The 27,090-nt window shown below is 36.3% G+C and overlaps 1 protein-coding gene across 1 annotated transcript in view; it reads left to right on the forward strand.

Moving 5' to 3' along the window:
* LOC149805319 (uncharacterized) overlaps nucleotides 1-27,090 on the forward strand; it is a 179,609-nt gene extending 152,519 nt beyond the window's left edge. The window contains exon 22 of the mRNA XM_089949229.1: nucleotides 5,669-27,090. The gene's annotated coding sequence lies outside the window, so the exon portion shown is untranslated. The remainder of the gene's footprint in view (nucleotides 1-5,668) is intronic.

A 27,090-nucleotide genomic window follows, 5' to 3' on the forward strand; every position in this document is an offset into this window, starting at 1 on the left:
TTTGGCAGATCTGTTGGCAGAAGTCCCTGAACTTGTTGAGCAGGTCCACAGTGCCTGTAAGTCCAAGTAGAAAAGCAGGTAGAACAAGAGCAACCTCTTTATCACTCTATATTCCATCATCTTGTTCTCTGTCCACCTCAGTCATTGCCACATCATCTCTCCCATGATCTTAGGTTAAAAGAAGACAAGAAGGAATTTCAATGAATGCAGCAGTTTTGCCCATAGAAAAATTTCAGGTGGCATGTTGCCTTCAAAGGTAATAGAATCAAGGATAGAAGAAATGAAATTTCTCCTTCCTCTTACCTTTCAGCAACTTCCATTGACTGGTCATCCCAACTGCCTGTTGACAGCCTGCCTGTAGGTGCCAGACTCCATCATTTTCAACAGGAACAACTTAAAGAATTTCTACAGAGCAAACTGGCAATCATGTTGTGTTAGAGATGCTTTAGATTTTGCTTATCAATCGCCCCCCCCCCCACCACATTTCATCTTTCCCTTCCATGATGGAGGTTCAGACTGATCCCATCCTGCCAAATGCCAGCAGAGAATTTAGACTAGTTCAAGATCTCAGGGAGGATAATGACTGTCTGAATGTGGAGGCAAACTCTCCCGTCTGCTGGGGCGTCATAGTCAGTGACCAATTTACACGATCCCAAAACCATTGAGAGCCCAATGATTCTATACAAGAGTGCATCAGTACCTTTATCCAGCTCTTCTACACATACAGTTGTCAGAAGAAATGAGACTTGGAACAAAAAGAAAATACTGGAAAAACCAGTTACAGAATGCCCAGAAGCAGTGTTCGCTACTACCTTCCCAATCAATTCCACTTTATAAAGAAGCGAGAAAACTTCTTTCCAAATATGTGAAATTAAAAAGGTGTCTGACTAGCCCCAATAATGTTGCCTTAAAAAGAAAAATTGCTCAAGGATTAGAAATTAATCTAAGCCCGAGATTCACTAATTCTCCCTATTTCGTCAATGGTTGGAACACCATCCTCTGAGAAGCCTCAAAAAACTAAGAGGACACTACCAAACATTGTCACCTATTCACTCACCTGCACATATGTGAGACTTAAAGGGAATTCCACGTAAGAATAAAAAAAGCACTTTAGGGATATCCATAACCATATAGATTCCCTGGCGTCTAAGCATTTTAATTTATCTGACCACGACATAGTCTGTGTTAAATATCAGATAATAGAAATTATTAAATCTGATGCAGAGCTCTCTAGTAGCACTATTTTTAGATAGAGAACATTATTGGATATCATATACCAATTATATACTCTACAGCTGGTACGGGGGCCCCAAGTGGCCGAGTGGTCTAAAGTGCTCTCCGTTACGGATCACTGCCATCTCACCTCTTTCTGTGTGGGTTCGAGTCTCAGGTTCAGCCAATGTGGGTATGTGAGAAAGCTTGCCAGTAGCTTCTCATGGGTCGGTGGTTCTTTCTGGGGTTTTGCCAGGTTCTTCCTCCACCATTAATACTGGATGCCATGTATAGCCTATGGTGTGCTGAAAAATGGTGTTAAACCCTACAACAACAACAACAACAGCTGGTAGGGATTAACATCTTGGTCTGAATGGGTGTTCAGTCATTTTTAACTTTGTTAAAGATTTCAGCCATCTCAACAAATTCATAGCCACACAGAATAGAGATGACACAGTCAATGAGTCTTGTTTTGATTTAATTAGTGCATACTGTCATAGCTTCATCAGTATGGCTTAATGCAAGGTCCTTTGTGTTGTAAATAACAATGTACCAATTTTGCTCACTCCCATTGGGTCTAATTGTTAATGCATAAGCTGTTATGTAGCCCATAGAGAGGATTGTCACCCTTTAATGTCAACCTCATCAACCATAGAGTATGTCACTCTGTTCTGGTCAACCTCATCAGCCATAGAGATGATTGTCACCCTGTTCATGTCACTCATATCAACCATAGAGAGCATTAGTCATTCTGTTCAGGCCAACCTCATTAGCCGTAGAGAGGATTGTTACCCTGTTCAAGTCAACCTCATCAGCCATCGAGAGCATTGTCACTCTGTTCAGGTCAACCTCATCAGCCATAGAGAGGATTGTCACCCGGTTCAAGTCAGCCTCATCAGCCATTGAGAGCATTGTCACTCTGTTCAGGTCACCCTCATCAGCCATTGAGAGGATTGTCACCCTGTTCAAGTCAGCCTCATCAGCCATTGAAAGCACTGTCACTCTGTTCAGGTCACCCTCATCAGTCATAGAGATGATTGTCACTTTGTTCAGGTCAACCTCAACTGAGAATACAGCTAACATTGGTGACATCCTGCATAAACATACAAGTTCAATTTCTCTCACCCATTTCTCCTAATTAGGCTTTCTAGTGAACTGGGAGAAATCAGATCTCAACACTTCAAGCACTTCCTTCATCTGGATATGGTTTTTTTTACCCATCTCAGCCTCATTTATCCCCCTCCCATCAGCACTGCATTAATTATTGAGCTTCAGTTGATCTGTAAGAGAGGGTGGAGTTCCCAGAGAGAGAAATTTTGCAATGAGTCAACTGGTGCAGCAGTTGCCCATTTTTAGTCATCTAGGTAATTGATTTATAATCTCTGCTGAGATGAAACACTTCATGCAGATGCCACAAGCAATGGCTTCCTCTGAAGTAAAACCAGCTAGAGATTATTGTCTGTATGGACACCAGTTTATATGGCCAGGAAACCCATCTATTAGTGCACTTCAGCAGATCAGTAGCATGGGGGTGGGGGAGAGGTTAGGATTATAACCAGTACCTTTCATTTCATTTCTGGAAGGATTACCTTTGTCGAAAGGTAATCCTCATAATATTGAGGTTGGAGAGGGACCAGATCATTTGATCTCGCCAGCCAAGTCTGGGACTTTCTACGCTGGTACTCCCAGCACAAGATTACAATCCAGATCAGATGCATTCCCAGCAGGATTTGTATCATGGCTTATTCAATGTCTGGAGGCCAGACACTTCTCACCAAGTGACCCCTTCATCATTCAATCTTTCCATGAGTTTGCACACTTTAGAGGTATCTGTTGATAGGTCTCTTTGCAATGGGGCAGATTGACAAAATCACCAACTGCCCAAGTTTGTCTTTCCAGGCCTGGACTATAGATGCTCTGGCAGTCATTTGAAATGCCTACTCATCAACTGTTCTGATACCAAGAATAACCCAGAAAATAAGGATCCAGACTTGCAAAGTGGTTCTGATAGCTCTTCTCAAATAGGACTAATCTTGAGTCAGTGATATACTCTTTGCAGTGATTGATGCCTCCAGGAAAGTCTCAAGATGCTTCTCCTACTAATTCATTATCCTTGTGAGATTAATTTCATTTTACCCAAAATGGAGATTGAAAACACTTTTCTTATTATCTCCAGTTCCATCCAACCACATCTGATTAAGAGAAATTTTATTTTGACAGGTGCATAGATGTGTTAACAAACAGTGGTTTAAGTGTTATTTCCTCCACACATGAGCAGATGGGTGAAAACTTTTTGTGGTTTGTTTGCTTTATCTGCTTGTTGGACATGTGATTTGTACTCCATTTTTTCTCTAAATCTCAAACTGGGGCCCCAAGTGGCCGAGTGGTCTAAAGCGCTCTCCGTTACGGATCACTGCCATCTCACCTCTGTCTGCTGCAGTTCGAGTCTAGGATTCAGCCAATGTGGGTATGTGAGAAAGCTTGCCAGTAGCTTCTCGTGGGTCGGTGGTTCTTTCAAGGGTTTTCCCGGGTTCTTCCTCCACCATTAATACTGGCCGCCATGTATAGCCTATCGTGTGCTGACAAATGGCGTTAAGCCCCAAAACAACAACAACAAAAAAATCTCAAACTCACCCTGCTTTTTTCTTTTGCTTTTGTAAGAAAAAATCACATGTTTCTTAGTATGAGTGTATTGATATCAAATGTCTCATGACCATCATATGGGGACTCTAGCCAGATTTTCCCTAGAAAGATGCTTGTGGTAGAAGTGAGATACTTCCTCTCATTACTACATATTTTCCTTACATTTTGTGATTGGTTAAATATATTCTGACAAGAGAAAGTAAATTTCATAAAAATTATATTTCACTGAGAATATGTACCTGATCACATCACTGTAAAGCTTTCGCACACCTCCCCACAAATATGAACATCCTTGTATATGGGTAGCCACCTAGTTTTAGAAAGGGGAGACAATTTGGAAAATAATATATAGACAGGAAGGACATTGTTTTTGTTTTTATGGAAGTCTGGAGCTTATTTCCTTTGTCAGTGTGATTAGTCAAGTATTCTGTGACAGCTAACTTAACGTTATTATTGAATAAAATCATTTTCATCAAACATGTTTTGACTGCTAGACAACTGTAGATTATTGCATAATTTGCATTGATTTTTTTTTTAAATTCATCTTTTTTCTTTTTGTCAGGAAATCTGCACACCTACCTGGACTTGCCATACCTACCATTTGACCAATCACACCTGCCATTTAATTTGTCATACATACCATTTGACTTTCCATACCCACCGTTTGAATTGTGAAACCTACCATTTGACTTGTCACCCTACCATTTGACTTGTCATACATACCATTTGACTTTCCATACCCACCATTTGACTTGTCACCCTGCCATTTGACTTGTCATACATACCATTCAACTTGTCATACATACCAATTAACTTGTCATACCTACCATTTGACTTGTCATACATACCATTTGACTTGTCATACATACCATTAAACATGTCATACATACCATTTGACTTTTCACAGTTGTAAATACAAATGGATCAGATGAATTCTCATGGCATGCTCCTATTCCAGACTGGATCTAAGAATGCTTTAGTAAGATTTTACTCCAAATAATTAACCAAATGAAGAGGAACAGAGAAATTAGGCACAGATGTATATTTATATGTCATAGATTACATTGTGAAGGGAGAGAATAAAAAGTGCTCAGCATTTATTGTTAGTGTGTTTACATGAAATTTAAATCATCTTAACATAGATCATTAGGATAATATCTTCTAAAATTATGAAAGCCATACATTTATCTAGTTAATCCTGAAAAAAGAAGTCTCATCATGAAATTAAATTGTGTAATAATATTTGGATCATGGCATTTTATGCAAAATGTAATCTGTTATGTTACAAAATCACATGAAAAATTATTTCATTAAAGTCTGCAAACAGATGAGTTTGCAGATTCTAAATGTATACAGGAAATGTTTTCTTCATGGTTATATTTACCTTATTCTATGTGAATAGTGTCCTTTTAAAGACACAAGTATATGGTTTTGTCAGTGCCAGATTTAGGCATAAGCTAAACAAGCTGCATCTTAGGGCCTCACAGTCTGAAGAGGTCTCTCAAATTTATTTTATACCAAATAGGGTCTCTACAGCTTCCCATAACTTAGTGCCTTGCTATGTCTAAATCCGGCACTGGGTTTTGTCAACTCTAATCTCTAAACATGTACAGGAAATATCTTTATCAGGGTTTTCCTTATTCTAATTCAATAGTGTCCTATTTAGACACAAGTGTATGGTTTTGTCAACTCTAAACATGTACAGGAAATAGCTTTTTCAGGGTTTTCCTTATTCTAATTCAGTAGTGTCCTATTTAGACACAAGTGTATGGTTTTGTCAACTCTAAACATGTACAGAAAATGCCTTTTTCAGGGTTTTCCTTTTTCTGATCAAGTGTCCTGTATTGGCACAAGTGGCTCAGGAGGAAGAGGAAACTAGAGCAGATGTGTGCAAAGCCACTAGGATTATGTGGCAGGGTTCCTTACATAGTGTTCAAGAAATATAATCTCCTGTTAAGAGAGATGCTGTCACTCAACATTACAGTACACAGGGATGTTTCCACTATTGTCTGAGTGTTGCAGGGTGTCATCGAGTGTATTTCCTGAATACTCCCAGAGACATGTCATCAATCAGAACCATATCATTATCTAGAGTTTAGACGTTGACTTTGATTTGTTACCCTTTTTAGTGTGTAAAAGTATCAACTGTCAGTACCCAAGTATACCCAAGAACACAGATTTTGTTGTTGTCCTTTTGAGAACTATCCAATTGACTCTCAGCAGGGTATAAGGGGATGTTGCAAATTATGATAGCCCTAAAGTATGGGAATCTTAATTATGTAAGTACAAACAAGTACAATGTGATGTTACCTCATTATTATTCAAAAATGATTTTACCTCTCATTATTGTACAAAATTACCATGTTTTGTAATTTTCCATCATTACTGAGGTCATTATTAAATGTCATTATTCTTCATTATTCAGTTATATGACATCACTATCCACTAAAACACCGATGTCATAATCATTTCATAGCTAGTCAATTCATGGGATAAAATGTCATGAAAACTTCATTAGATGCTAGTGTAGAGCAGTGATATCAAGTGCCATAAATGTCCTTAGATGCTAGTGTAGGGCAGTGATATTAGGTGTCATACATGTCCTTAGATGCTAGTGTAGAGCAGTGATATCAAGTGCCATAAATGTCCTTAGATGCTAGTGTAGGGCAGTGATATCAAGTGCCATACATGTCCTTAGATGTTAGTGTAGGGCAGTGATATTAGGTGTCATACATGTCCTTAGATGCTGTTGTAGAGCAGTGATATTAAGTGTCATACATGTCCTTAGATGCTAGTGTAGGGCAGTGATATCAAGTGCCATACATGTCCTTAGATGCTAGTGTAGGGCAGTGATATCAAGTGTCATACATGTCCTTAGATGCTAGTGTAGGGCAGTGATATCAAGTGCCATACATGTCCTTAGATGTTAGTGTAGGGCAGTGATATTAGGTGTCATACATGTCCTTAGATGCTGTTGTAGAGCAGTGGTATTAAGTGTCATACATGTCCTTAGATGCTAGTGTAGGGCAGTGATATCAAGTGTCATACATATCCTTAGATGCTAGTGTAGGGCAGTGATATCAAGTGTCATACATGTCCTTAGATGCTAGTGTAGGGCAGTGATATCTAGTACCATACATGTATCCATTGCTGTATAGTGATGCAAGTCAGGGCCATTGCTTTTGCACTTCAACAGTGTAGTGAGGCTTGTGAGGGCTGTTTGTTACTTGAAGGGGAAGACCATGTTCAGTACAAATAATCTTCACACATTGTTAACACATGCTATATAATATTGCTAAACAGTAATCATACATGGCAATATTGAAAAGAATGATTCAGATTGATAAATACAAGATCAAAGGCTGGCAGTGTCAAGTGACATGCAAGAACAGTATTTAAAAGTATACATTTAAATAAGGTTGTTGTTGTTGTTGTTGTGGGGTTTAACGCCATTTTTCAGCACACAATTGGCTATTCATGGCGGCCAGTATTAATGGTGGAGGAAGAACCCGGGAAAACTCCGGAAAGAACCACCGACCTACGAGAAGCTACTGGCAAGCTTTCTCACATACCTGCATTGGCCAAATCCGAGACTCGAACCCACACAGACAGAGGTGAGATGGCAGTGATCCATAACGGACAGCGCTTTAAACCACTCGGCCATTTAAATAAGGTAGGCCTTTTGGAAACTGTGTTGCATCAGTAATAGAAGCATATCTGAGGTACTCACACATATACAGAAAACTAGTATGATGATTAAAAAACCACCTAAATGGATTTGTGTCCATCAACAAAATGCAAGACAATTGCAGAATAATATCTAAGAGAGAATAAGTGGGATGAGCCAAGCAAAAACTAAAACTATGAACCATCTTGTTTGGTTATGGTACAGTAATTTAAGGTGATATTATTGATACTAGCAAAGACTGTAAAGACAAATATGATGGTGTTTTGCCTGCATTTTACATGCATGTATCTGTAAACAGCATAGACCTTAATGTATGGGCAAGTCAGGGTCTATGTTAGCTGTGACTCTTGAATGTGTTTGTAGATTGGGGCCTGTCTTTATTATAGATCAAGAGCAGGACAAACTGCATAGACCTCAGACATGTGGGCAGATCAGGATCTATGTTCATGTTAAATAACAAGTAAGACAAACTGCATAGACCCCAGACATGTGGGCAAATCAGGATCTATGATCACATTTGCAAGGAAGACAACCAGCATAGATCCAGATGTGTGGGTAGAACAGAATCTGCACTTGTTCAATCCCAAGTAGGACCAACAATATTGACCCAGACCTACATCATATGATATGTGGGAAGAGAAGGGCTTTTGTTCAGTTTTAATCGTTAGTAGGGAGAACAACATTAGTCCATGTATTTTGTGATGGCAGATCTTGTCAGTGAGTTTACATTTGCATGTATTACACACAAGCAAATGCAGTATATGCCTGTATTCAAAGTTTTTGATTGATCTTACAGATTTATTGCAGCTTAATTAATTTTAAAATCGTTTATTACCAACAGAAATGCAAAGCCATCCTAACACTGCCATGTGGTAACATTGAGTGAACATAAGAGGACTGAGTTAATTCCCTTTAATTATGGATGACATTTTCACAGTAAATTCTCATTACACCTAACCATTGAGTATTATGTAAAAGAATAATGCAAGACAAACAGTATAGACCCATATGTAAGTAGAGCAGTATGTGTTACAAGAGATATGACTTGACTGCCAAATCAGCCTATACATGTATTTCAGAGATGCCCATTGCCAACCAGAGAAATTAGGGACAAAAGGGTAAAATTTCATGATTCTTTTGGAAAATTTGTGACACTGCAGCAAATAAAAATTCCATGTGGAAGTCAGAAGAATGATAAAATCATTTGAAAACATTGCAAAACAGTTCCACTTGCAGTTATATAACACTACAGTACACATCTGTGTATTATTTTAATTGCCCTCCAAAGTGCTACTAGCTCTTTTCAGTTCTTTTCAACTTTGCCAAAAGATCCTTTTCCAGAATTGTTTCCACATGGCAGATGGTCGGATCGCTCTCAATTTTTGATACGGATAAGTGTATCTTTGAGGACATTTTTTAAAAAATATGAATTTAATTAAATTGGATACCATATAGCTTTCAGGATGGGCTTAAAAATCACTGTATGATATTTTAAAGTCAAGGCAGACATGAAAGGTTTATGGAAACACTGCTGTCTATAGCTCTCAAGTAAACACTAATGTTGCAGAAATCTAATTTTGACAAAAGAAACAAAAAAAAAAAAAAAAAAACGTGTCATGAAGAAAACACAAGTGAAATGAACCATTCCAAATAATTGCACAAATTTGATCAATGATGCAAATTACCGGAAGAGACTGTGAAGGAATGAAACAAACTTTCTGATTATAATGGCACTTTATATGCCAGAAACTGATTTTATGTCACAAAAACACTATAGTTGTATGCCAGAAACTGATGATATATTACAAATTATGGGGGGCCCTGATTGGCCGAGTGGTCTAAAGCGCTCTCTGTTATGGATCACTGCCATCTCACCTCTGTCTGCGTAGGTTCAAGTCTTGGATTCGGCCAATGTGGGTATGTGAGAAAGCTTGCCGGTAGCTTCTTGAGGGTTGGTGGTTCTTTCCGGGGATTTCCCAGGTTCTTCCTCTACCATTAATGCTGGCCACCATGTATAGCCTATCGTGTGCTGAAAAATGGCGTTAAACTCTACAACAACAACAACAACAAGAAGTTACTGGAAAAGACTTGAAATGTCCAAAACTACTCGCATATGGCTTCAACTTATGCCAGGATTTTCTTTCATTTTATTGATTTCACATTTTTTTATATTATATGGCTGTGTGATACATGAACAGGCTCAGCAACTCGGGACATTCACGCCAAATTGGGGATGATGGGCATCTCTGATATTTAATATATTTTCTTTTGAAAATATTGGACGTAGCCTAATCTTTACAATCTTTAAGTACTGTTTTTGTCCAGTCATCTTGTATTACTCTTTTTGTCCAGTCTTCGTTAATTACTGCTTTGTCCAGTCATCTTTAATTACTGTTTTGTCCAGTCATCTTTAATTACTGATTTAGGTCCAGCCATCTATGAAGCAAGTTATTGACTTTATTTCATACATGTCAGGGATGAGAATTATCCTAGTTGCTATGGTGTGATAAATAAACAAGTTTTATGTAAATCACCCACTCACCCCATAGTTTATTATTTATTACTAAATTTAAAATGAGTGATTTTTCTTAAAATCATTGTGTGTATTGCTTTTCTTGTCATTTTTGTAGCATTTATTTCTGTGACATTTATATATTTGAAATGATAATTGAGGATAATGGTTCATTTTCTCAATGGAAATGGTGTTACTAAAGTACTAGCATGTTAAAATCAAAAAGACATTTCAACTTTTTTGTATTAATGGTAAGTTTTACAGTCCTGTTAAAATATTAGATTGGTATTGTATGTTCTTAATTTTTTATGTGGATGCAGAATTAAGTGTGTATAGAGAGTTTATAAATCAGTTCTTCTTTTGCCCTTTTCTTTGTGTTAACAGTGGAGATAAATGCTGTTTTTGTATTCCAATGAAAAAAATGTTTTTGGTCCACTGACTTATGAGATTGTATAGAATTTCCTGATATTTTAATTTTTTCAATACAGATATTTTATATACAAGCCTAAATACAAAGAATTGTGTACAATATGAAAATGCATTTATTTAGAGTTTTGCATTAAGCTGTATTTATTAAATATTCCAAACATAACATGAAATTTTTGTAATTGTTCAGTTTAACTGATAAATAAATTGGTTGTGCATTGCATTTTAATTTTTTTGTACAGAATAGACGCTATTTATTTATTTAAGAGAGAAATAAAATTTTGTTATTTATTGAGTGTATGCATAAATGAGTTGGAAGTGCATTACATTGTTGTTTCTATTATCTCATAACATATCAATCTACAGAATAGACTTTATGATAATTATGTAAATTACTAATTGAGTCTCTATTAATAGGAATATCATTTCCAGATATTCAGCAGTCAAATATGTAATCCATTTCACATTATTACACAACTTGAAGACTCTCATTCCAATTCAAGCTGAAGAAATTCTGCAAAAAGCATAATTTTCTTCTTGAACTTTACATCTTTTGAGCAAGGTGTAATTGTGAAGATTTTTGTTTAACATTTCAAAACAAATATTTAAATTTTTGTTTGAGTTAGAAAGAATTAAACATTTTTTAAAGTTGTGAATATGTAAGGGGAGATTTTGGGTACCTGGACTAACAGTACAGTCCATCACCCTTTACATTGGTTGTGTTTAGTAGTTTTTAGAAAATCTTCCATTATGGTACTTAGTTTTTAATATATACTAGAAAGGCTTTATCAACAAAGAGTGAATATATGTCCATTGTATTTATAGATGAAGTTGCAAATAATCTATGAAAAATTTCAATAATCAAATTGTGTACTGTCACATTTCCGCATATATTGGTTTACTTATGTTTAAAAGTGTTTCATATATTTTTAGCACATTGTTAATATCATAGATCTGATATTAAATGATCTTCAATTTGTGTAGCCCTTTGAATAGCTAATAGTCACTCTTGTAGCACGTTAAATAACAAATTGGCAATCATTTTGTCTTTATGTGACTCCTAGCTGTATTTTACAGTTTTTAATATCAAATATTTTGGACAAAGAGTATTTACAATTTAATTTTTAATTCTCTGCATGAACAAGCCACTTTACACAATCTGTACAGATAATTGAAGTAACTTTAGTTATTTTAAGCAAGTCACCATGTAAAAGAAGTAAACAATAAGTACATATGTGTGCAAAAAATCATGACCATGCTGAACTGCTATAAAGCACATGCTGAACTGTGAAACGTGCTGAACTGTGAAGCACATACTCAACTGTGAAACATATGCTGAACTGTGAAGAACATGCAGAACTGTAAATCAGTTAGTTTTTCTAAAGGTTTATTTTAAAGCCATGTGACTGATAATAATTGTAGTGTCGGTACAAATTTAAATGTGAAATACTGTTATGACATTTTAAATTTAAATACTTACAGTCTGTTTAGTGTCATTATGTGGAAGTCAAAGGTGGAAGTCAAACTAGAATGTTCTCCCCATCGATAGAAGGATTGGTGCTGAATCCCGTCATTAGTTCATTTTTACTTCCACTTGTGCCTTGTCATCTTGCTCTTTCTTCAGTACATGTTGTACTGGGTTTGTCTGTACCTTCTCATCATTTGAGCGATTATTGGAAAATTTCTTATTTCTGTTCAGCATACTCCAGCTGTTTTTCTGTCTTGCCTTATTGTGGCATAATAGGTAAATAGTTGCTCTTGAATTATCTAACTTGGTTATCTGATAAATTTATCAGTACCATCTTAATTTCCTGTACTGTGATCTATGGTACTTTAAATTCAGCTTGGTATTCAACCCTATTTCGAAGATCTGTCTAGTAATTTACCTTAATATGGACTGCCCTGGTGGCCTAGTGGTTAGAGTGTCCACCTCGGATGCGGGAGGTCGTGGGTTCGATCCCTGGTTGAGTCGGACCAAAGACTTACAAAAATGGTACTAACAGCTGCCTCGCTTGGTGCTCAGCATTAAGAAATTAATGTTAGGACTGGTAGGCTGGGTGTCAGGATAATGTGACTGGGTGGGACATCATGCTATGTGTCTACAGCATGATGCCCCAGTGCTAGACATCACTATGAACTGTCACACTGCAGACATCATAGCGATATGACTGAAATTTTTTTAAAGCTATGTTAAAAATCCAAATCACACACACACACACACACACACACTTTAAAATGGCACTTCAGTGATTTCCATTGGCATTTTGCTTTGTTTATTTCATCCCTATCGCAGTAAATTCAGTGATTTGTCCTGAATATGCATTTGTTCAGCTCTTTCTATTTACAGGCATCAACACAATCAGCAAGATTAAATGCATGGTTAGCAAACATTTTCAGGCTGGCTAAAGTTGAATTTTCAGCCTGTATAAATGTAAGGGGTGCTATTTGGGACATACTTGCAATGTGTGCTCATACAGATCTAAGGATGTATGGATGACTTGTGCTGCCTAATATCTAACACTGTTCAATGAGAGAGCCAAGAAGTGCACAATCAAGAATGAAGACATCATCATCATTGTTGTCACCGATACTGCCGCCATTGACATTTCTTTTTGACTGAATCCAGAAAGCCCATTCTGAAGAAAATGTTGGCAGTCTTGGCCATCTCCAGCTTCACATGCAGCATCAACCAGATTTCTTTTGCTGATGCAGACAGAATATGGTATGGCCCATGATACTGTTTGGGCCATTACTAATCTGGTATGGTCCATGGTACTATATTTGAGCCATTACTAATATCGCATGGTTCATAGTACTGTATTTGGGCATTACTAATATGGCATGGTTCACAGTACTATATTTGGGCCATTATTAATATGATATGGTTCATAGTACTGTATTTGGGCCCTTACTAATATGGTATGGTTCATAGTACTATATTTGGGCCATTACTAATATGGTATGGTTCATAGTACTATATTTGGGCCATTACTAATATGGTATGGTTCATAGTACTATATTTGGGCCTTTGCTAATATGGCATGGTTCATAGTACTATATTTGGGCCATTACTAATATGGTATGGTTCATAGTACTATATTTGGGCCATTACTAATATGGCATGGTTCATAGTACTATATTTGGGCCATTACTAATATGGCATGGTTCATAGTACTATATTTGGGCCATTACTAATATGGCATGGTTCATAGTACTATATTTGGGCCATTACTAATATGGCATGGTTCATAGTACTATATTTGGGCCATTACTAATATGGTATGGTGGCCTTATTATATCATTAGCCAGGCCGGTTCCAATCCTGGATCTGATCTAGACACCCAGTTGTACTAGCACCACAATCAGTTAACTGTCTCAGCATTGGAAGTTTGATGGACCTGCTGCATCTGTGGCCTCATAAAGTTCCCACATCCATCAGTCTCTTAGTTAAGATAGACCAGCCATCTTAAAACAATAACTACAGCCTGGGCAAATTGCTGACACCCAGCATTGCTTAGAAATGCAGCTTCCAATAGGCAAGTGTCCAGGACCTTAACTTTTGTATTAGTGACTCCAATTAAATTTCACACAGAAGGTTTTTCCACTGAAGTCCAAGCACTTGAGAGAGGCATTCCAAGCCAGAGAACATCAAAACCTCTGGATCAGACATGCTTCTCAAACATGGTTTGAAATGTTGAAGCAATAGAGTAGATGCTGGACCCGGTTTTAAAGGTTATTTTCCATCAGTCTAAACATAGCTGAAATCCTTCCAACAAGGATCCCACTGACTCATGTATTAGGGCCAGTGTCATACATCATTTGCAGAAAAGATGGCTTTCGTGCCACGTTCACTCTCCTCAAAGAATACCACAAAGCCATTCTCACACAGCAATGACTTTTTCAAACATTCTTTTACATGACCATATAAAGTCAGGAAACAGGACATCACAGAGGCAAACATTGTGAGCCCAGAGCCCAGGTATTGTGACCATGGAAGATCCGGAAAACAAGAAGGACCTCCATAGGCATGATAAAGAGGGAAACTCTCCTCCAAACCCTTTTCCATAATAAACAGTTTTTAAATATCAGTGATAACAAAATTGAGAAACATGGATCAACCTCAAACAAGCTTCTCTTCCTGAAAAACTTCCCATAGAATATAATGCCATGTACACAACTCCATTTTCTGACATGTGGTGGGGGGGGCCTCAAGACTTCGCCACATAGTGGGAGGGACTATCTGATGACTGATGGCTGCCAGATATGTTCCTTGCCCCTTCAATTGTCAAGGACTTTCTTTGCTACGTACACACCATGAAACTTGTACAAACATGTTTTGCAGAAAGAAATAAACATTCTCTTCATGACAAGGCCATGGAGATTGTTCACAACACTACTTCCCAAAAAATTTGCTCCAAGCAATTTTAGTGCCCAACACCAAGGGCATGCTTTTTCCAGACATATCTCTCAACCAATTCATTAGCATCACATTTCAAAATGGAGACAGAGATCAGTTCTCAGTGAGACATTATAGTTGGCCCAGACCTTCAAGGTGGATATTTTCACATTCTTATTCACAGAAATGCCTTATGGTTCACATACAAGGACATTAGTTTTTCCAAAATAGATATTTTCACATTCTCATTATCAGGAAATTCCTATGGTTTGCATATAGGGACAGTGTACAAGTTTGTGCAGTCCTATTTTGGTATGAATATCAGTTCGTGGTCTTAAACAAAATCATGGAGTTAAGTCCACACTGCCAAACTACCTCTTTCTGTGTGAGATCACACAACCTAGATAACAAGCTGTAGGTATAAAAGCAACAGTTGAGTTATCTTTGAGTTGAGACATGAAATCCTGTCTGCTTCACCTTGGATTCCTTGTCAGCAAGGACTAATTTGATCTCATTTCATCCCAACATTTCATTCACTTAGGTATTGAGCTTCTGTCTCCCATAGGAATGTACCTTTAAAATCATCTCAGTAGTGCTTACCGTTTGCTTGGAGTGGTCATGGTTTGTGGGGTTTAACACCATTGTTCAGTACATGATAGCCTATACATGTCAGTCTGTATATTTGGTGGAGGAAGACCCAGGAAAGAACCACTGATCCAGAGGAAGCTATTGGCAATGAATCTTTAAAGGCAAGTACATTAGACCATTTGGCCTGGGAAGTTCTTTTAATCTTGGGTTACCTGAATGCAGAAGAAGATCTCATCCTGGGTTGCTTGTTGTTAAGACTGCAACAGATGATTCTCTTCTATCACTGGAGGCCAAATATGTATCTACTTGTCCAGATGATTATAGTTGCAGACTATGAAGTTCCATCACATCATTAGTAAGAACCTCACTTGGCAAACATCCTGCTGCAAAATCTGCCACTGGATATCATGATCTGCAGCAGCAAGACAGGCAGGTTAGCCCTCTTCTTACCCACCTTCCATGAAGTCTGTGCATAATTTTTGTCCCTTTCGGATTACTCTCACACATATCCATCTCCACCAGTGGATAAGAACATAGTGAATGCAGTTGAATCATGGCAAAAATCTGAAGGTAGGGGTAACCATGTTTCCAGATTTCTGCTTTCTAGTTTGGGATGTTTATCAGTGGTCTGTTGTAAATAATTTACAAGCTGACTCAGTGCCCTAGTGGATTCTCTATCCCAGTGGAATCAGCCAATTCAGACTGTACCAATTCGGGTTGACATTTTGTAACTATTTACAGCAAGCATATCAGCGTCAGTAGTAACTGACATTTTTTTAAGATGTGATTTAGTGCAAATCCCTTTATCCATTAGATGACTACTCTAGACAGGTTCCTCCTAGTCAAGCCAATGTTTTCTCGCTTCTGTTGGTACATCAGCCAAAACATTTGGTAAATGTTTATTTTCAGTTTGGGAAGGCTGTGTTTCCATGGTGAATCAATGTAGTGATGACAGTTGTTTTTTTTGAATAAAAAAATACAAAAATTTTATTCTCAAGGGAAAGTCAAAACTTTACACATATTTCACTTTGTCAAACATATCCTGTCTAATTTATTTTGAATGTCATGACTTGGATGTATTTAGTATTGTTTAAACATACCTCGTGTCTCAGTGTGTGTGTGTGTGTGTGTATATATATATATATATATATATATATATATATATATATATATATATATATATATATATATATATGCCCTCCCCCAGAGTTTGTGTGTGTGCAATAACCAAAGGGAGGATGCTGAATACATATATTATTGTTTGACTGAAAACATTCGTAAAAATTAAGTTATTTTGATTTTTCTAACAGCCCTTGGATTATTCATGTACTGTTTTAGTTATTTGGATATACCATAATGGATATACCATTATGATATATATGGACCTAATAGCCTCATTAAGGTTGGAAATTCTTTTTGTGTGGAAAATGGAAGGGGGCTTCTGTTAGAATAACTATGGTAGCATAGTTTGAAGTAAAGAGGAATTGTCTTTTTATTGCTATCAAAAGGAAAATTTACAAATCACCAAAGCCAGAGATAACCGTGCTTGCTCATTACATTTTCTGTAAGATTGAAGTCTTTTTGAAATATGGATGAAAAAATAAAAAAATTAAAGACTGCATTAATACATTTGACATACTACAAATTTACCATGTGTCTAACAATTAGGGCAACAGACGTCATCTTAGACAAGTTTAACACATCTCATGTGATCATGTAAACGATCATACCATGTGCCAAAACACATTTGGAGCCTGCTGAATTTTGTGCTTAAGAACAGTAGACTAATAGCTGGTACTAGATAGGTGAATTTTGAGTGATTTGACAATTTTAATCTACAATAGGTACAGTCTAAACTTGGTATAATGGTAGTCTACAGTAGGATCAGTCGAATCTAGGTAGGTGAATTTTGGGTGGTTTGTCATTTGGTAGTCTGTAACAGGTATAGTCTAACCTTGGTCAATTGGTAATCAACATTAAGTACAATCTAACCTTGGTCAGTTGGTAATCTTCAGTAGGTACAGTCTAACCAAGATAGGTGAATTTTGGGTGATTTGTCAATTTGTAATCTACAGTCTAACATAGATCAGCTGGTAAGCCTTACATAGATAGGTACATTTTGGGTGATTTGGGCTTTGGTAATCTACAATAGGTACAGTCTAACCATAGTCAATTGGTAATCTATAATAGGTACAGTCTAACCTTGGTCAATTGGTAATCTACAATAGGTACAGTCTAACCATAGTTAAATGGGTATCTACAATAGGTACAGTCTAACCTTGGTCAGTTGGTAATCTACATTACAATTCAGTCTAACCATGTTCAATTGGTAATCTTCAATAGGTGCATTCTAACCTTGGTCAGTTGGTAATCTACAACAGGTGCATTCTAACCTTGGTCAATTGGTAATCTACAGTAAGTACAGTCTAACCGTGGTCAATTGGTAATCTACGATAGGTGCAGTCTAACCATAGTCAAATAGTAACTACAATAGATACAGTCTAACCTTGGTCAGCTGGTAAGTCTAACCAGGTCAGTTGGTAATCTACAATAGGTGCAGTCTAACCGTAGTCAAATGGGTATCTACAATAGGTACAGTCTAACCTTGGTAAATTGTTACTCTATATTAGGTACAGTCTAACTATATTCAATTGGTAATCTACATTAGGTACAGTCTAACCTTGGTTAATTGGTGATCTACATTAGGTAGTCTAACCTTGGTCATTTGGTAATTTGCAGTCTAACCATGGTCAATTAATAATCAACAAGAGGCACAGTCTAACCTTGGTCAGTATTTAATCTACATTATGTACATTCTAACTTTGTTCATCTGGTTTACCAGGCTGATATACAAATCCTTGATAAAACAACCATTGTTTGAATAGTTTAACCCAGAATCAAAATAAATTTTTACCATAAATGTATGTTGTATTGAAAATATATGCTTAGCGGGATTCAGATTTTGGAGTTTTGTGTATATATTTTGTTGATATTGCATTTAGGCTGATTCCTCGAGATACAATATTTACCTGTGGTTGTATCCTTTGTGGATAGTGCATTTAGGCAGATACCTAATAATTACCTGTGTTTCTCTAATATCTTTTCTGTTCATATAGCAAACCCAGATTTGCATTTATACCATGTGCTGTGACCTTTTGACCTTGAGTTCAAGGTTAGAGATTTAAAAAATAAGTGTTAAGGCTTCTGGTTAAAGTTTTTGCTTATATTTCCTTAACCATTTCTTGCATTTTTCTTATGTTTGGGATGGATCATAGTGACGGTATGGCAATGCATTCTATGCAGGCTTCCTCATTCCCCATTCCGCAACATTCTGTCTCAAACATTTGTACTTTGGGGTCAGTGTCATATGATGCACACTTTGATTTTGTGGGCTTGACATGCAGGTGCTTACCTCTTCATTTTTGTACAAATCTGCTTTATACTGTTTAATCTTTTGGACCTTATTGTGCTATTATATTGTCCTTATAGTTCTGTTATATGGTCCTTATAGTTCTGTTATATGGACCATGTAGAGCTAATATATGGACCTTATAGTTCTGTTATATGGACCTTATAGTTCTGTTATATGGACCATGTAGAGCTAATATATGGACCTTATAGTTCTGTTATATGGACCTTATAGTTCTGTTATATGGACCATGTAGAGCTAATATATGGACCTTATAGTTCTGTTATATGGACCTTATAGTTCTGTTATATGGACCTTATAGTTCTGTTATATGGACCTTATAGTTCTGTTATATGGACCATGTAGAGCTAATATATGGACCTTATAGTTCTGTTATATGGACCATGTAGAGCTAATATATGGACCTTATAGTTCTGTTATATGGACCATGTAGAGCTAATATATGGACCTTATAGTTCTGTTATATGGACCTTATAGTTCTGTTATATGGACCTTATAGTTCTGTTATATGGACCATGTAGAGCTAATATATGGACCTTATAGTGCATTTGTATGGACCTTCTAGTACTAATGTATGGACCTTACAGTGCATCATATGGGCTTTATTGTACTATGATAGAGACATTCTAGTGCTTTTAGAGGGACCTTCTCATAATATTATAGGGACCTTCTAGAGCTATTATATGGATCTTAAAGTACTATTTTAAGGACCTTCTAGTGCTATTATATGGACCTTATAAGGTGTGGATATGGGGTACAGTTGTTTTTAATCATCATAGTTTGATGTTACTGTTATGTTAATGCCTTTATCTGAATATATCAGAGAAATGATAAAATTATATTATGAGTTTTCAAACTGTTTACTTCTGGTGTACTTGAGGCAAAATTAAATCAAATGCAGATCAGGTGATTTTCAACATTAACATATTTATCACTTGTATCCAATGATAGGAAATGTTGTTAAATTTTGTAGACTTCCATATTTAGGTATTACCCATAAAATCAAAATATTTTACTAGAAATGTAACCATTTTCTTGTCAAAAGAGGAAACCTTCAGCTTTGTCAAGCACTGAAATATACAGTTATGTCCTTGATGCACTGTATGTTGTATCTCATTTACATTGTATGTTGTTCCCCATGTACATCTGTATGGTATACCACATGTACATCTGTATGGTATACCCCATATACATCTGTTTGTTGTTTCCAAAGTACATCTGTCTGTATTTTGTCTATGTACATTGCATGGTGTACCCCATGTACATCTGTTTGTTGTTCCCCATGTACATCTGTTTGTTGTTCCCCATGTACATATGTATGGTATACCCCATGTTCATATGTATGGTATACCCCATGTACATCTGTATGGTATACCCCATGCACATATGTATGGTATACCCCATGTACATCTGTATGGTATACCCCATGTACATCTGTATGTTGTTCCCCATGTACATGTGTATGTTGTTCCACATGTACATCTATATGTTGTTACCTATGTAGATCTGTTTGGTATACCCCATTTACATCTGTATGTTGTTCCCTGTGTTCATCTGTATGGTGTTCCACATGTATATCTGTATGTTGTTCCCCATGCACATCTGTATGGTGTACCCCATGTACATCTGTATGGTGTACTCCATGTACATCTGTATCGTGTTCCCCATGTACATCTGTATGTTGTTTCCAATGTACATCTGTCTGTATTTTGTCTATGTACATTGCATGGTGTACCCCATGTACATCTGTTTGTTGTTCCCCATGTACATCTGTATGTTGTTCCCTATATACATTTGTATGGTTTACCCCATGTACATCTGCATTGTGTACTCCATGTACATCTGTTTGTTGTGCCCCATGTACATCTGTATGGCGTACCCCATGTACATCTGTATGTTGTTACCCCATGTACATCTGCATGTTGTTCCCCATTTACATCTGTATGGTGTTCCCCCTGTACATCTGTATGGTGTACCCCATGTACATCTGTATGATGTGACCCCATGTACACCTGTGTTTTTCCCTATGTACATCTGTATGGTGTGACCCCATGTACACCTGTATGTTGTTCCCCATGTAAATCTGTATGGTGTACCCCATGTACATCTGTTTGTTGTTCCCCATGTACATCTGTATGGTGTACCCCATGTACATCTGTATGGTGTGACCCCATGTACATTTGTATGGTGTACCCCATGTGCATCTGCAGATTGTACCCCATCTTCATCTACAGGTTGTAATCCATCTTTAGGTTGTTTCCCATACATCTTTAGGTTCTACCCTTTGTACATCTTTAGGTTCTACCCTTTGTATTTCTTTAGGTTCTACCCCATCTTCATCTTTAGGTTCTACTCCATCTACATATTTAGGTTCTACCCCATCTACATCCACAGGTTGTACCCCATCTACATCTTTAGGTTCTACCCCATCTACATTTGCAGGTTGTACCCCATCTACATCTTTAGGTTGTTTCCCATCTACATCTTTAGGTTATACCCCATCTACATCTTTAGGTTATACCCCTTCTACATCTTTAGGTTATACCCCGTCTACATCTTTAGGTTATACCCCATCTACATCTTCAGTTTGTACCCCATCTACATCTTTAGGTTATACCCCATCTACATCTTCAGTTTGTACCCCATCTACATCTTTAGGTTATACCCCATCTACATCTTCAGTTTGTACCCCATCTACATCTTTAGGTTATACCCCATCTACATCTTCAAGTTGTACCCCTCTAAATCTGCAGGTTGTACCCATATACATCTGCAGGTTGTACCGATATACATCTGCAGTATTCCTAAAAATTGGAAGAAATTATTAAATTCTTTAAGATATTTTGAATTTGTAAATAACTTACATATCATATGCCAAAACCATCATATCCATTTCCATTGAAAGTGAATGGCTTTGTTAACATTATACTTGCCCTATGAATTTGAAACCCAAAATAAGTCATGGTGATAATTACTAACTTAATGCAATTGCATGCTGGAAGGCTTGACGTGTAGTATATTTTAGAGAAGAGTGAACACCATAGAAACAATGCAGTTTGCTAATTGGTCAATTAGGGAGATACCTAGAGGTTGCCAAACATTTTGAAACAGATTCTTCAATCACAAATTGAATAATTTGCAAAATTATAGAATCAGTCAATTTTAACTAAGAAAACATGTGACCTTTTATGAGATGTTATGTGATTAACTTAGACAAGCTGTTGACCTGAAGTGAAAATGGATATGACAAGGTCTGCATGGATATACAATTTAAAAATTAAAAATAATTGAGTGAATTGAGTCAGTCTCATGGAAAGTTCAGCATAATCTTATTTAGTCTGATGCCTTCATAGTGTCACAGCAAAAACTGTAGAAAGTATTTCTGGATTTTAAAACTAATAAAATCAAACAAGTCAAAATCAAAATTTACACTAAAATAAAATGAGCTTTTGTAAATTTTTAATGTTTATATTTATAGATGAGATTAGTTTCAATTAGCTTTTAGGTTTTTATTTAATTTTGTAGTAATTTACACCTCTTCTTTTGTTTTGTTTTTCTTTTGGAGAAAATAACCACTATCATGGCTTAGGGGTTTTGTCCATTTTGATTAATTGATTTCATTACAAGATCTATGCTTGCATGATCTCTCACTTTTATGTTCTGATAAAGTGTAAAGCTATGTTTATTTTTAAAATTGGGATATTTTTACCTGTTATAGGTATCTAAATGTTGATTTAAGTTATAATGACTCAGAATTTATAAAATAGAACTTTGGTGTGAGATGTTTCATATTTTGTATTAGATTTGGAATATTTTATTTTTAAGCAAAACATTATTCTTTAATATCATGGAATCTGAGATTGGTTTCTCAAAACTTCTGTAAGGCATAATGTATTTTGTTATGACATCATGCATCAGTCTACCAGTTCCCTTTTTTTGTTTCTGCACAATAACTTGTCCAATATGGTACGTAACTTGCAGGTTAGGGTTAGAAAGAAGCCAATCAGATTTTATGTCAAAGGTCAAGTTCAAGTTCAGTGTGACTGGATGAAGAGGAATGATTTCCACAGAATAACGCTAGCATTAAATCACAGAACAGGATCAAATATTGTCAATTGTTTCCACTTAGGTAATGAAGAATACTACTGATTTTGGAATCAAAAGATCAAAGGTCAAAGTAACTGTAACAGAATGAAGAACAATGGTTTCTGCATAACAGCATTAGTTCTGCATTACAACTTAGACCAAATGTTGTGGATGGCTTGCACTGGGGTAAGGAAGAAGCAATGCTCTGTTTTTGGAATCAGTATTTGATAGGGTAAATGTCACTGACAAATGATTTCTGCATAATTTTACTTCTGCATCACATACCTAAAACTTTGTGAATAGCAGCCGCTCGGAGAAGGTAGAAGTCTTTTCAGTTTGGTTTCAAAAGGTCAGAACCAGAGATAACTGATACGATAAATGGTTTCTGCACCAAAATTTCAGTTCTTGACACGGTAAAGTCACCAGAGTTATGAAGAGAATGTAGTTTACACTTTGGCTGAGAAAGAAATCATTTGATTTTGGAGTCAAAAGATTAAAAGTTACGGTTGTTTTGGCTGAAAGAAGAAAAATGGTTTTACATAATAGCTTCAGTTTTAGACTATGTACTCAAGGTATAGAAGATGACTATTGATTTGGGGTTCACAAGGTCAGGATCACTGTGACACAAAGAAATGGGTTTTTCACAATAAATTGCATTGCAGATTAAGTTCCTTGACTAAAATGTGTGGGCTGCTTGTACTTACGGTTATAAAGACACACTGATCTTGAGGTTTAACTGTCAGCTGTCATAGTAACAGTATGTCAAATAAGAAAATGAAGGTCTAAAGGTCAGCTGTCATAGTAACAGTGTGTCTAATAAGAAAATGAAGGTACTAGGGTCAAATGTCATAGTAACGGTATGTCAGATTAGAAAATGAAGGACTAAAGGTCAGAGTAACAGTATGTCCAATAATAAAATGAATGTATAAAGGTCAGATGTCACTGTAACATTATGTCCAATAAGAAAATGAAGGTCTAAAGGTCAGATGTCATAGTAACATTATGTCTAATAAGGAAATGAAGGTCAGATGTCTTTTTAACAGTATGTCCAATAAGAAAATGAGGGTCAAAAGGTCAGATGTCATAGTAGCAATATGTCTAATAAGAAAATAAAGGACTAAAGGTCAGATGTCATAGTAATTGTATGTCCAATAAGAAAATGAGGCTCAAAAGGTCAGATGTAATAGTAACTGTAAGTCTAATAGGTAAAAAAAGGTCTAAAGGACAGATGTCATACTAACAGTATGTCTGTTAAGAAAATGAAGGTCTAAAGGTCCGATGTCATGGTAGCAGTATGTCTAATAGAAAATTGAAGGTCTAAAGGTCAGATGTCATAGTAACAGTGTGTCCAATAAGAAAATGAGGGTCTAAAGGTCAGATGTCATAGTAACAGTATTTCTAATAAGAAAATTAAGGTCTCGGCAGATCATATGTGGTTCAAGACTGCAAACCTTGACCAAAAGCCAAAGTTATTAAGATCAGTTAGTGAATCCCCAGAGTTAACCATGCCCTACTAGTGCCAATATAAAGAACTTAAACCTGGGATATATAATGGGTCATTCAAAGTTTTAACATGGAACTTAAACATGGGATGGATGTATAATGGGTCATTCAGGGTTTTAACATGGAACTTAAACATGGGGTGGATGTATAATGGGTCATTCAGGGTTTTAACATGGAACTTAAACATGGGGTGGATGTATAATGGGTCATTCAGGGTTTTAACATGGAACTTAAACATGGGGTGGATGTATAATGGGTCATTCAGGGTTTTAACATGGAACTTAAACATGGGGTGGATATATAATGGGTCATTCAGGGTTTTAACATGGAACTTAAACATGGGGTGGATATATAATGGGTCATTCAGGGTTTTAACATGGAACTTAAACATATGGTGGATGTATAATGGGTCATTCAGGGTTTTAACATGGAACTTAAACATATGGTGGATGTATAATGGGTCATTCAGGGTTTTAACGTGGAACTTAAACATGGGGTGGATATATAATGGGTCATTCAGGGTTTTAACATGAAACATTTTTCTTTTACAAACTGACCTCAATGAACCTGCATGTTTCTTTATTGTATAATAATGTTTGTTTGCTATATGTATATTGAGAAGAACATTTGCCATGTAAAATGAGAAAATATTGTACTTTCATGTCAGTTCAATATTCCTGACCTTTTTTATTCCAGATATGATACTGTCATACAGTTTGGTTTCCTACCTATTGATAATTCCATATAAAAGCTATGCAGCACATTCCATATATTCATTTCGTTCTTTATTTTTGCGGGTTTGTTTAAAATCTGTCTGAACAAATTTATGTGTATTTTTGTATTTTACCGTAAGCTGATTTCCTGTTTTGTGGTTAAACTTGAATTTACATTTGTATTATTGGTCTCCTGCTTCCCTCATTTTGTGGCTGCTTGACACAAATCTTGCTATCAGTAAAATGAAAATATGGCAGAACAGTCCTTTAGAAGTTCAAGCTGGAAAAACACATTGACATTTTCAGTTCTAGTGGTCAAAGACCAGAGGAGCTCATGGGATGGTCTATTGTCAGTTGTCTATCCATTAGCACAACTTTGTTATTGCTAATCCTTGGCTTCATGGAGTATTGACTTGAAACTCTTGTTATACCTACTCCTCCTGAACGTATAGTCATATCAACTTGGAGGTTTCCACTGAGACTTCTAATGATGTATAATTGGTCCTAAATGAAATTGGTGCTAATATGATGTCCAAAATGGCCACCATGGCAGCCATCTTAAATTTTGTGTTATCAGAACTCTAGTTGAACTGAAAATTATATTGAAATGGGGATTTTCACCAGAAGACATCTTATGAAGTCCAGTTGTTCTTAAACGTAAATGCTGCCAGTCTCATGTTTGACCATCTTGAGACTTCTATTTTTGGTACTCTTTCTGAATGGAAAGTCATATCTTGAAAACAATGATATCTCTACTTATCTACAAAATCATTGGCTATATCACTGTGGGGCTTTCATCAAAAGAGGTTTTAGGATACCTAGCTGGTCCTAAATTAAGATGGTGACAGTCATACATCAGATGCATCTGCCATGAGAACTGTTTTCAAAATGTTGTTGTCATTAGTACTCCCCCTGAATGGATGATCATTATGACATGGGGTTTTCACTAAAAGACTTCTAATGATGTCATCTTTCTCTTAAACAAAAACAGTGCCAAGCTGATGTACAATATGTCTACCACAGCAGCTAATTTTAAAATAACCTAATACTAATTTTAAAATAACCTAATATTTCTGGTAACAGCAAAACCTGATCTTGTGTGTAAAGGGTGCCTGCCATTTCTAATTCTTTATATCTATATTGCATTGTCTTTTCTTCTCTCAGCATATGGATATTTATCTCCATATTTCGCTGAATTTGTATTTTATTCACTTCTCTATCTCTCTCTGAATTGGCGTTTCCATCAGTTCTGTCTGAAGTGGATGCTTTCTAAATTCATCAGGGATTTTGTTAACTGTAATTCCTTTAATTTCCTTTCTAAACCAGATACAGACTCACCAGTCAAACCCAATGCCATTACCCACCAAATAATGAATGAGCCTATTCTTTATCTCCTGCATTGTTAAAGATGTTTTTGCTTCAGAAAGACCTTAATGTCTGGCAAGCGTCAAGCAACTCATTCTCCATAGACTCTAACCCATCCTGGGTAGGATTTGAAAGAAAGTTTTCAACATTAGACACCTTTCTGAATGCTAGCTGTTTTCACTAAAGATTTCTAAATTGTATGAAATTAAACTCTTTACCAGGTAGGATGAAAATTCTGAAACAAAAGCAATTTAAATTTTAAAGCTAATGTTTAATGACTCTAAATGTTGTATGTTCACAAATTTTTGTACTGGTTCCCATTCTTCCATATCAATAGTACTGTGAGTTCTATAACAACCCATGGTTTATATGACAGTCCTATGTGCTGCAGTAGATTACATTACTCAGCTTTAAATTAGTTTTTATGTTCATGTATACATCAATATCAATGGTACATTTCAGGCAACATTTATGTACATGAGCTTCATTTCAGAAAATTGAAACAAATTATTAAACTAAATATGTCTA

Source organism: Sinohyriopsis cumingii, chromosome 2 (assembly GCF_028554795.1).
Source record: "Sinohyriopsis cumingii isolate HCF-2022 chromosome 2, ASM2855479v2, whole genome shotgun sequence".
In the NCBI taxonomy this organism is placed as follows: Eukaryota; Metazoa; Mollusca; class Bivalvia; order Unionida; family Unionidae; genus Sinohyriopsis; species Sinohyriopsis cumingii.